This window comes from Monodelphis domestica, chromosome 5 (genome assembly GCF_027887165.1).
Source record: "Monodelphis domestica isolate mMonDom1 chromosome 5, mMonDom1.pri, whole genome shotgun sequence".
NCBI lineage: Eukaryota > Metazoa > Chordata > Mammalia > Didelphimorphia > Didelphidae > Monodelphis > Monodelphis domestica.
Window position 1 is genome coordinate 53,191,472 of NC_077231.1, and position 13,059 is coordinate 53,204,530.

General features: G+C 38.3%; 1 protein-coding gene and 1 pseudogene across 1 annotated transcript in view; one reads left to right on the forward strand and one right to left on the reverse strand.

The window, feature by feature from the left end:
• KCNC2 (potassium voltage-gated channel subfamily C member 2) overlaps positions 1-13,059 on the reverse strand; it is a 297,957-nt gene that overhangs the window by 107,452 nt on the left and 177,446 nt on the right.
• On the forward strand, positions 9,819-10,745 carry LOC100012409 (E3 ubiquitin-protein ligase RNF126-like; annotated as a pseudogene).

Genomic DNA, 13,059 nt, shown 5'->3' on the forward strand with positions numbered 1-13,059 from the left:
CACATACCATAAAGGACCTTCAATAATTGATTTAGTGTGAATTCAGTTGAAATTACTGGTTTTCACACAGTCCTGCTCTGGTCTGTGCCTGTGAAAGTCCCAGCTGTCTGTGCAGCTGTCCATCAGGCAGTCTACACAGTGCCCTGATGAAGGAGATTTTGTATTAACAGTTTTGCCATTTCATTCAGCTGTAGGAAAAGGGAGACATCCACATCATCTCTTGCTGAAGGTCACGTAGAAGTACTCCTGACACTGTGAACATGAAGCTTATAGATGAAACTTCATTTGGTTCTAATGCTGACAGATGGTGTTTACAAGGTTTCAACCCTGATTGATTCCTTTCTAGCTTTATCACTTATCGCCTGTTCTCCTGTATCACATCAAAGGAAAAGAAGAATTTAGAAGCATTTGCTCAGCCATGGAATCAGTAGCTCTTCCATTCCTATTCTATTGATATTTTTCTTAATGATGATCATTGAATAAGAAAATTAATACAGCTTTCAGCAAGAAGGATATATTCTTTTGCATTCGTCACACTTTTAAATGCATTTTAAGGTGATATTTATAAGCTACAAGCTGGAAGTATGGTGTAATAGAGTGGACATTCAAGTCCCCAGGAGTCAGGAGATGTTGATTCTATTCCTGGCTCTTTGATTCACTAGCTGTAAACCTTTGGGAAATTTGCTTCATCCCCAGGCTTTGATATTCTCATGTGTAAAATTAGTGAGTAGAGCTAAATGGAATCTAACTTTTCTTCCAGATCTAATGTTTTAAATGGGAAATAATGTGTCTGACCATCTTCTTCTTGAGAGAAATAAAATATGGGGAAAATCCTCATTTCATTTAAGAGATCTTTTAATAGGTAACTTTGTCACAAGGAAATCAAAGCCTCAAAGAGATGGGAAGAAAGATAGAACATGCATGACTGGTATAAGAAGAGGATGGAGCTTTCTGCTTTGGGGGCAATGCAATCAGTCAATATATTGAGGGTGGAGTCATGGACAATTGAGATGACTAGTATTAAACATTTTTTCTTACCCTTATTCTATGGATACATAATATTTTAATGGAATCCTTCCCTCTAGAAGTCTGCAAAGCAAAGACCAAATGAGAGCTTTTGTGTATATGATAAAGGAATTCATGTTCAGGACTAAACTCTCTAATCCAACTTGGTTTCTGGTCCAATGCTGAGACTTTGCAAAGTTATTCAGGTTTACAAAATCTGTTTATGAAGCCTGTTAGTTTTATGGGATTTTATTACTTTGCAACTAACTCCCAAACAAGGATTATGTTTTATTTTACTTTAAAATGATAACATGTATTCTGCTACTTAAAAAAAAAAACAGGCATTTAGAGTGAAAATGCAAATGAAAACAACTGTATAGTTCCACTCATGGATGATTAAAACAAATAATAATAGTTTGAATTTATATAGCACTTTAAACTTTCCAAAGTGTTGTCTAGATATTACTTCACTTAATCCTCAAAATAAACTTCGGAAACAGGTGATACTTACATCCCCATTTTATAGACAAGGACATAGATAATGGTTAAATTATTTGTTTGGGACCATAAATATTTGAGGTAGGATATAGACAAATTCAGGTCTTCTTGGCTCAAAATTAGCACTCTATCCACAATCAAGAGGGGTAGGGAGGAATTACTAAACTGTTAATAGCTTTAGATTCAGCAACTTCAACTTCATTTCTAACTATATAACTAAATGTGGTCAATGCTGGAAAGAAGAGTGCAAGACATGAAAATATATATCCATAACAGCACTCTTTGTGGTAGAAGAAGGAAAGACAAAAATTTACTAATCACTAAGGCATGAGCACACATCAAATATGGATTAGAAAAGCATAAATAATTCAGGATTCCGTAACAAAAGGATATTTATGATGAGCACAATAAAAATGGATAAAATGGAACCTATAAATAAGGACCAAACAAATTGGGATTTAGAGAGACAGAATAGAGAAAATATTGTGGGTAAAATGACCTCCTCCTTGTATATGGTTAGTAATCTTTTATGAGAATTGTGGCCAAAACCAACTAGTTTATCTGTACTATAGAACAGAGAAAATGGTAATAGTTTAAAGTAGAAAGGATTAATTTCAATTCTAAGTCAAAGAAACCTATAGGGAATAGTGGTTAGTTATGTCATCACAGCTAAAGGTATTAGAATTAGTACTTTACTTACAGATTTTTATGTACAGTAGTTTTCATCAGCTTGGAGAATTTCAAATAAAATCCTTCCTAGAAACAGGAGAATGGATTATATGAATTCTCATGGTCCATTACAGTTTTATGAAACTATGATTCTTACTTTCCAGCAAAATGGATGAGGAGTAAATGATAGCCAATGTACTATGCATTTAAACCAATTATAGGAATAAAACCAGGCTGTTAGAGCAAAAATAACAGAGACAGAATAAAAGGATCATTCCTAAAGGAAAGGGGCAGAGGATATGATGTTTTTCTTCTACTGTTGGAAACAAGTGAATATCACCATGGTCTTGCAATTTGCCTGGCAGAGTCCCTAACAGAAATCCCCTATCAATTAAAACACCAGCATGGTAGTAATAATAATAATAATAACAACAACAATAGCAATAACAACAACAATAATAGCATAATAATAAACTCTTATGGGGTATAATGTTTAAAACTCTAAAATCTGGTTTAGATTTACATAAAGAGCAAATGTGTTGGCTTTGTTTCTCTTTATCCTTTCTCCCTCCTTCCCAGTACCATCCTATCCTGCTTTTCAATGATTGGATAAGGACCCTGTTTCATTCTGCATTATCTTCTAATATAGATGTCAGGTCACAAATGATTTATTTCATCATCCTCAAGTAAAAAGAATCCTGCAGTATATGTTTAAAAAAATGCCTATAACCTTGGCCAAGTCAGTTAACCACCTCAGATCTGTTTTTGCTTCTGTAAAAATGATCTCTCTAAGGTCTGTTTTTAGTGTTAAAATTTTACAAAGTAATTCCTAAATGATATGTAATGTTTCTCAGTATAAAATTTATAGTTCTATGGGCTGCTAATGATAACAGCAACAAACAGAATAATATCAATTATAGACATGAAAAATTATTTCTAAAATAATTTTTACTTTGGGAATAGCTACTTCTCACACTTGAGACCACCAGAAAAGCTAAAACAATGGTCAAAATTCCCCATCAATGTATTTATTTTTTCAGAAGGAACAGTAAAGTCAAAGAAAAGATATTTAATGAAATAACATAGTAAGGTTTATAATGGAATTTTGATGGTCCCCAATAAACCTAGACCAAACTTCCCACAAATAAACCCACCATGAATTTAGTCTGTCTGGGCAATATCTGAGAATGGGAAAGTTATGCTTCTGACACTGTAAGACCAGCAATGACTTCTGGTCTTCAAGCATCTAGGTTTTATGGGATCTAGAAACCTGGACAAAATCTGAGTTCAGATATCATCTTGGGCACTCACTAGTTGTGCAAGCCTTGGAAAACCATTCTCTCAGCCTTAGCTTTCTCTTCTATAAAATGTGGATAATAATAATAATATCTGCCTTGCTTGGTTCTTGTGAGGATCAAATGAAATAATATTTATGAAACATTTTGTAGACTATAAGATGTAATATAAACTGGATTATCATTATTATCCTACTCTCACTGGGTTGGTTCCTTAATGAGTACTCCCAAGAGATGCCAAATAGAGAATTTTATATTGATCCTAAAGTCAATAGGGGAAAAAAATAGAATAAAATAAAGTCAACAAGGGGATGTTTGGAGTTTATAGAGGTGACAATTTTAAGTGGTCAGATCTATGCTTTAAGTAAAATCACTTTGGCAGCATTTGGTAAGAACTATGGATTGCAGAGGGGAGATCAATTAGTAGGTTATTCAATAGATCTGGGTGAGAGGTGATGAGAATTTGAACTAGAAATGATGGCTAGGTAAGTATAGAAAAAGGATGCAATATAAAATTCTAAGAATAATAATATTTGACACCTGCTTAGATATGTGAGTAAATTAATAAAATGAGACAGTGAATGAATGAAAGTGAGGAGTCAAGCCTGAGGTGGCAAAGCCAGATGACTAATGAGCAAAATGGTGCCCTAGAGAAAGATGAGTTTGATGAGAGAGGGAATGTGATGCAATCTTCAGATTCAGATCACTTTCTATCCATGCCTGCTCCTCCAGTGTGACTCTCAGTTCACCAAAACAAATTGCAGCTGTAGAGGCTCATATATTTTGATTACTATTCCAGAACACAGATCCCACCCTTCAGGAATGCCTGCCCTAGTCAGAAGACGATCTGTATGGGGAGAATACAAGAGCTGGTTATGTTATGTGGGGAAAGAAAAATAACCCCCAATTTTATCCCAATGCTGATAGGGATCCTATGGTCATGGTAAGGTTTTAATTGATTTGAAGGACTGATAAAAATCCCAGATTGGAGAAGGATAGACAATTGCCCAATTTCCTGTTTCATTCCTGCTACTGTGTGATACTTGAGTTGATAATTATATGTGGTAGTTTTCTCCCTTTCCCTTTATTTCAAACTCTTAATTTATAAATTCATTTATTAATCCTCTTTCACAGATCATATTTGTGAATCTTTGGCATATTTATTCTTCCAGGCCCTCCCGAAGTGCAATGCCATCCCTACCAGGTGCTCATCTTTCCTATATCACATGCCATGTTCCAGAATTCCAAGTCATGTTTTCATATTCCATCCTCTTAACTAGTGGTTTGTAGTCAAAATTGACTTTCTCTTCCAATCAGGAGCAGTGGCATAAACACTACCCATGAGCCCAAAACCTTCAGCTTCCTACCCAGAATGTCATAATCCTAGAAATGCTATTTCCAACCTCTACATATTATATTGGATACAAATGCTAAAATAAGCTTTTTTCCCAAACAAAGCAATTCTTGGGCATAACAGACATTCCAAATACCGATTTGTGTATCTAAGGTGAGAGGAGAGCAGCTTGTGCTCCACCATGGTTACTATTAGGATCATCATTTCCCTACCAAGATGGAAATGGATCCTCAGCAGTGCTCATCTCCACACTGTATGATTTCATAAAAGAAGCTATTTAGTCCTCACTAGTCACTGATATGAACTTAATAAAAACCAATGCCTGCACTCAGGAGGAGCCAGCTGTGCTGTCAGAGCCAATGAGGTAACAGATCTGATTTAATGTGGAGACAATTTCAGTCTGAACAAGAATGAAAAACTTCCACAAATAGAACACCCTTGAAATGAGGAAGGGAAAAAGAGTAAATTTCAAAAGATAAAGTATTTTTCTTCTGGGAAAAATGACACCATCCCCCTTTCCCCTTCACAAGGACTGCCCAATGTAAACATACTTCTGCTTGAGAAAATGAAAGGACTTGAAAGGGGAGCTCTAATTTGTCCTTTTTAATTGTCATACTCCAAATAACGACCTCTAAAAGATGGTATTGATTTTATGAACTACTACAGATCTCAGGTCCTGAGGGAGAGGACAGGAGTGGCAAAGAGGAAGGGGGAGACAATACTTTGTTTTTGCTCCCCTGTGGCCAGATTTAACAAGCCTTGAAATTGCAAAGGAATGAACTTTCATTTGGGAAAAGGGATGGCATTTAAAGCCTCAAATAATCAAGTTCCAAATGCTTATCCCAGCAATGTGAATTGACAGCATGTGAACATACATAATCAAAAGAGAAAAAATAATCATGCATTGCAATGAACTGCATAGCACAAAAAAGCCAATTGCCCAAGGGAAGTGTCAGGAATGATTTCCCTGCTTGCATTGCTCTCTCTGAGGTGTGTTACAGCCCAATTCCATCAATGGGAAGAAGAACCAAGAACTCAACTAAAGCTCTTAGATTCACCTTGCTCCAAGACTTTGGAAGGCAAAAGAAGCATACTGCACTTATGTACATGTGTTTCCTTAAGTTTAACAAGACATTTAAAAGAATTTTCAAAGCTTCATCAGATGATGTTTTTGGTTATACTATTTTATACCCAAGAATTAGACAAATGGTGTGCTAATATTTAAGGAACCATATTACAAAGCCTGAGTATTGAGTGGAAGGAAGGAAGAATACACAAAAGAGGTTGTTTGGTTTTTTTCTTTTGTAAACTGAAGGAACTTGAATGGAACGGGCTTTGTAATACAAGAATTACATATAAGTTAAATTGTAAAAACTATAAAATATGAAGAAGGTAGATTCAAAAAGGCAGTGTAGATGCAGTGAAAGTTCAGACTTCTGAAAACCCTTCCTTACCGATTATAAACTAAATGCTCCTAGGGGACTGAAAATCAAACCTAACAACAAGGCAGAGCCAAGGACACCTCCTATTGGACTCAAATTAAAAGGTAAGCACCCAAAAGCCGGAATTCGAGAACAATCAGGTTTAAGGGGAAGGAAGAAGGAAGTTCCCAGCACCCCTCCCCCACAAATAGCTCTAAGCCTCTAGCATCAGCTGGAACCTCTGGGCAGGCAAGGGTGCTAATCTGCAGGGAGTACCTTGTGGCCAAAGCTGTGCCAGACTCAGGGTGTCAAATACAGGCAGTGGGAAAGCAGTTAGAGAAGAAGTGCAGAGTGTAGAGCAGACAGCCTAGTTACAGCAGCAGAGACATTCCATATCCCCCCCCCCCCCTTCCTGAGGTTTTGGGCTCAAGACACATCCAGCTCAACCCAGCTGGTCTTAATCCCATCAAAGCCTTCAGAGGGCTGGGAAGCTCAATTTCCAACACCCCTCCCCCACAGACTGCACTGAGAGATTTGCTGACAAAGCTCCCAGAGTGAAGGCTGGCAGAAAAGCCCAAAACCATAAAAAAATGAGAGGAACAAAAGCATAGGCAACTGCAGGGAGTAAATAAGGGATAAATATGAGCAAACAACAGAAAAAGAAAAAAAAAGAAATGACAATTGACACCTTCTATACAGGCAATGAACAAAGTTCAAATGGAACAGAAAAGGATGAGGGAACACCAAGCAAAAAAACAGAACCCCCAGGGAATTGGATACAGTCTTTGGAAGAACTCAAAATACGATTCAAAACACAATTAAGAGAGGCTGAAAACAACTGGGAAAAGAACTTAAAAAGCAAGGTAAGTCATCTGGAAACAGAAAACAGTGTCTTGAAAGGCAAAATTAATCAGCTTGAAAATCAGGCAAAGGAAATGAAAGTTGAGGCAGAGAAGATGAAAGATGACCTCCAAAGAAAATCAGACCAGACGGAGAAGGATGACCAAAAAGCCAGGGATAAAATCCAGTCTTTAAAATCCATAATACAACAACTAGAAGCAAAGTTATAAGGCAGCAGGACACTATAAAACAAAATCAAAAGAATGAAAAAAATTGAGGAAAATATGAAGCACCTCAATCACAAAACAGAAGATTTAGAAAATCATTCCAGGAGAGACAACTTAAGAATCATTAGTCTACTGGAAGACCATGACAAAGGAGAAAGCCTGGATATCATACTACAGGAAATTATCCAAGAAAATTTCTCTGATATTCTAGAACAAGAGGGGAAAGTGGAGATTGAAAGAATCCACAGATCACCTCCTGTACTTAATCCCCAACTGACAACACCCAGGAATGTTATAGCCAAATTAAAGAACTATCAGAGCAAGAAAAAATAGTACAAGCTGTCAAGAAGAAGCCATTCAGACACCATGGAACCACAGTGAGGATAACACAAGATTTGGCTGCATTTACACTGAAGGACCAAAAGGCATGGAATATGATATTCCAGAAAGCAAGGGGACTAGGTCTACAACCAAGAATCAACTACCCAGCAAAACTGACTATATTCTTACAGGGGAAAGTATAGTCATTTAACAAAATAGAAGAATTCCAAGCATTTAGAAAGAAAAGACCAGACCTGAACAGAAAATTTGATGCCCAAGCACAGAACTCAAGACAATCATCAAAAAGCAATTAAGAAAGAGGGAAAAAAGAAAAACAAAACCAAAAAAAACTTTTTTTAAGAGATCCAGTAAGTTAAAATGATATGGATTCCTATAAGAAAAGAGGTCATTGGTAACTCTTAAAAAATGTTATTATCACTTGGGCAGCTAGAAGAATTACACTTAGAGGGAACAGTGACAAACTGTATAGGATGAAATGCCAAGACAAAAATATGTATATAGATATATGTATACATAAATACATATATATGTAAACATATATATATATATATATAACTATAGCTACAAAAGAGGTTAATACTAAAAGAAAAGGGAAAAGAAACAAAAGGGTATAAGTTTATATGTCACAAAGAAGTTGTGGGAGTGGAGAGAACATCAATCCACTGGAAGGGTAAAGAGGTTGGAAATAGGAAATACTCAACTCTTACATGCTTTGAAATTGACTCAAAGAGGGAAGAACAATCAAATACATTGGGGTAGAGAATTGATTTGCGCCCTATATAGGGAAGAAGAAGGATAACAAATGGACTGGTGGGGATGGAAGCAGTACAAGGAAGGGGTAGGGAGAGGGATAGCTTGAAAAGACTGTAAAGAAAATAAAAGGTGAATAAGAAGGGAGGGGGTTAGAAAGGGAAGTAAAATAAGGGTGGGAATTAGGGGGACTGATTAAAAACAAAACATTGGTATAGAAGGAAATAGTGAAAGAAGAAAAGGCAGGACCTGGAGTGGAAATCAAAATGCTGGGAATTACACATCTGGTAATCATAACTCTGAATGTGAATGCAATGAACTCACCCATAAAACACAAGTGAATAGCAGAGTGGATTAGAAACCAAAACACTGCCATATGCTGTCTACAAGAGACACACAGGAGGAAGGTTGACACACATAGGGTAAAAGTAAGAGGATGGAGCCAAATCTATTTTGCATCAACTGGTAAAAAGAAGGCAGGAGTCTCAAACATGTTATCTGACAAATCCAAAGTAAAAATTGATCTAGTTAAAAGAGATAGGTAAAGGCAGTACAGACAATGAGGAAATATCAGTACTCAACATGTATGCACCAAATGATATAGCATCCAAATTTCTAAAGGAGAAATTAATGGAGCTCAAGGATGTAATAGATAGAAAAACTATACTAGTGGGGGACCTGAACCTTCCTCTATCAGAATTAGATAAATCAAACCAAAAAAATAAATAAGAAAGATGTAAGATAAGTGAATGAAATCTTATAAAAAATAGAGTTAGTAGATATGTGGAGAAAAATAAATAGGGACAAAAAGGAATACACCTTCTTTTCAGCAGCACATGGTACATTCACAAAGATTGACCATGTACTATGGCATAAAACATTGCAAACAAGTGCAAAAGAGCAGAAATAACAAATTCAACCTTCTCAGATCATGATGCAATAAAAATAATGATTAGTAAGGCTTCATGGAGAGGCAAATCAAAAATTAATTGGAAATTAAACAATACAATTCTCCAGAATAGGTTAAAGAATAAATCATAGAAACAATTAATAATTTCATTGAAGAAAATGACAATGATGAGACATCCTTTCAAAATCTATGGGATGCAGCCAAAGCAGTACTCAGGAGGTAATTTATATCCTTGAGTTCATACATTAACAAATTAGAGAGGGCAGAGGTCAATGAATTGGGCATGCACATTAAAAAACTAGAAAGTGAACAAATTAAAAATCCTCAGATGAAGACTAAATTAGAGATCCAAAAATTCAAAGGAGAAATTAATAAAATTGTAAGTCAAAGATCAATTGATTTAATAAATAAGACTAGAAGCTGGTACTTTGAAAAAAACAAATAAAATAGACAAAATACTGGTCAATCTAATTTAAAAAAGGAAAAGGTGGGTAGAGGGAAAGGGAAATGGCGGAGGCTTCACTGCAAACCTGAATGTACTGTTGCCACTGCTGTTAAGCCAAGATCTCCCAGCGGCTGCCATTTTATATCTGCCCAAGTTGTGAGTCTGGTTTATTGAAGAGCTTCCAGAAGAGACCAGAAATACTGAAAACAGTTCCAACTCTGCTACAACTCCAACTGATTAGAACAGACAACTATTTGAGAATGTGGATCAGCATTTATTCACCTTGCCACAGGGCTATGGTCAGTTTGCCTTTGGAATGTTTGATGACAGCTTTGAATTTCCCACATTCAGCTCTGGAGTACAATCTGAGGACACCAGGGACTTGGATAACAGGTAGGAGAGAGAACACCAGTCCTGCCACGGCTATAGTGCAGGGCAACCTGCAGGCAGGCATGATGGAATATGTTATAAGGGATTATTCAGCAATTGGTCAATGGAATTATTGCACCTGCAACAATATCAAACCTGGGATTGGGCCCTTAGGGTGTTTTGCATTCAAATCCAATGGATTATGCATGGGGTGCTATTGGTCTGAATGTGATCATTACACAGTTCCTTAATCAGTTTGAAAACACTGGTCTCCCACCAGCAGACAGAAAATACAAGCCTTTCCTACCATACAAGTCACAGAGGAACATATAGGTTCATGGTTGGAATGTCCTGCATGCATGGTTAGAATGTCCTGTATGCAAAGATGACTTTACACTGGGTGAGAATGTCCGGCAGTTACCTTGCAATCACTTATTCCACGATGGCTGCATAGTCTTGTGGCTGGAACAGCCTGCTACCTGCCCAGTGTGTTGGAGAAGCTTAAGTAGGCAGAACACTGCCACAATTGACTGGGACTTACAGGAATGAATTTTTCTTCCTGCTCTTCCTCCTCCTCCTTCAGTTCGCCAAGTAAGGAAAACTCAACAAACAACTCATGAAATCTCACCACTAGCCAGTCCAACAATCCCAACCTTCTCCTCTTTCCCCTATCCCCCAACCCTACCCTGTCTATTGCCTTTTTGCTTCCTGGTCAGAGGGAGCAGCTAATCTTCAGCCACCCCACACTGAACACAGGAGACAGAGTGGGGCGAGGGGGAGGGGGTGGAAGAGATCCTAAGACCCCAAAACCTTTCTTTTGTTCTTTCCTTTTTTCTTTTTCTTGTCTTCTTTTTTTTAAACAAGCTTTGGAAGCACCAAAGGCCTTTAGACCTTTTCTCCCTCTCCACCCACCAGTTCCCAACTAATCCAACGGTTCCAGGGAAGCTCTGTCTCTCCTGCCTGACGTGGTCACTGTACCCCAGAAACTCAGGCAAACTATTATCAGGGAAACTTCCCTAGCTCCCATCCATCCCCATGACTCTGAACCTGTAAACACCCAATGACACCCCTCCCAGGGTCCTGAGGTGACTATCTACCTTTGATCATCCTCTAGACTTAAGATGGACAAAGACATGAATCTTTATGCCTCCAGGCAGACCCCAGTCAGATGACCACCTTACCCCACTAAATGCCTGAGGGCTTACCACTCTTAATCAAGTCCCCACCAGGACATAGCATCTGTTGTAAAAAGTATAAAAGCCCCAGAACTGATGTCTTAGGGGGAGAATAGCCTTTCCTTTCATGCTGTCCTCCCTAGGAACTGCTTGCCATCTTGCTGTTCCACCTTGCTCTCCTTCTGGCCATTCTCAACATCACTCCCCAAACTAATAAATTTCTCTTTTTGTTTTTAAACTAAGTTTTGGAGTCTTGCATTCTTGCAAAAGGTATCCTTCCTGAACCCAGGGGTACACATCCATACCCCATAACATTTTGATGCCCAACATTTTTGGCTCTCCTAAAAGCTACTCCTGTACTCCAGATTGTCCATGAGGACACAGCTTCTCGGGTAAGAAGGAGCCTTTTCTTTGACTCCGAAACCCCCATCTTTTGGGTGATATCTTTGTGGTAACTCTTTCATGCTCTCTCTCCCATTGGCCCCAGATCGGTCTAGCCACTGGATTTTGGGGTTGTCAACATGTAATTTAGGAATCCCAAACTTCTGGCCTAGTGGGATCTGATGAACCCCAATTTTCAGATTTAACTTGTAGATTGGAGACCCCAAAGCTTGTACTTTTTTCCTGTTCCCATGGGAATCTACCCTGAAGGGAATCCCAAGTTAGAAGTTTTAGACTGAGTGGGGGACCCTCAGGGAAATGACAATCCTGGTTGGGTAAGATAAGCATATGCTAAGGACCCTCTTTGTTTTAGGTTGTCTCCCCTATTGTATCAGAACCTTTCCCAGGAAGATCCACACCTGAGCAAGAACCATCTTTTAGTATCCATGGTAAGCAGCCCCCTCTCTTACACCCTAGCCTCTAGCTATGATTCTTTTCCCAAGCTTGATTGTATCCTGTCAGTGTAGTTTGAACACTTCCATTTTCCTTGTAGCCATAGTGATGTCAATCATCTTTCCCTGACCCTGGACTCCACAAATGGTATATAGGTTCCCCAAATTCTTTTGTTCCTTGGAGTCCATCCTGAGTTGGTGGCACTCCCAGGGGTCAGTGACCAGGGTGTCCAGACTCTGTGCAGTTTTGGGTGGCAGCTCTGTTGTCGCACTTAGTAGGGCTAACCCCTTTTCCCTTGATTAAAGAGTGATTTTGACTATTTAATAGTTCTGCATTTTTTCTAGTTGACAGGGTCTATCTATCGGCTTCCCCTTCTGTACTGGAAGAGGTTCTGGTATGTGGGAAGTCTTGCCTCAGTATTCAACTGAATGCTCGCCTCATTGTTACACTGAGTGCTCTTGGATGGACAACCTCTATGGACACACAATTGTTGACCCTCCAGTGTAGGATTGGCCATTCTGCATCTAAATGGGACAGAGACAGAGAGTACCCCCAGATTCCCCTTTGGGGTGTATGCTTAAAAATTGGGGAAAATGGCACTAAACAGCTTAAAGAAAAAGCAACTAATTTCTTTTTGTAATGTTGACTGGCCACATTACATCCTTGGTAATCAAGAGACATGGCCTATCCATGGTACCCTAAATTATAACACCATCAGACAATTGGATTTGTTTTGCAGAAGGGAAGGGAAATGGACAGCCATTCCCTACATTTCCACTTTTATTAAACTCAGCCAGAACTCTGAGCTAAAACGATTATGTCGCATGTGACTTGCCACCTCCTTACTGACCCCTTCTGGGGAAAGCCCCCAACAGGATGTTCTGGATGACTTAGCTCTCCAAGGCAACCCTATTGTCCCAAACTC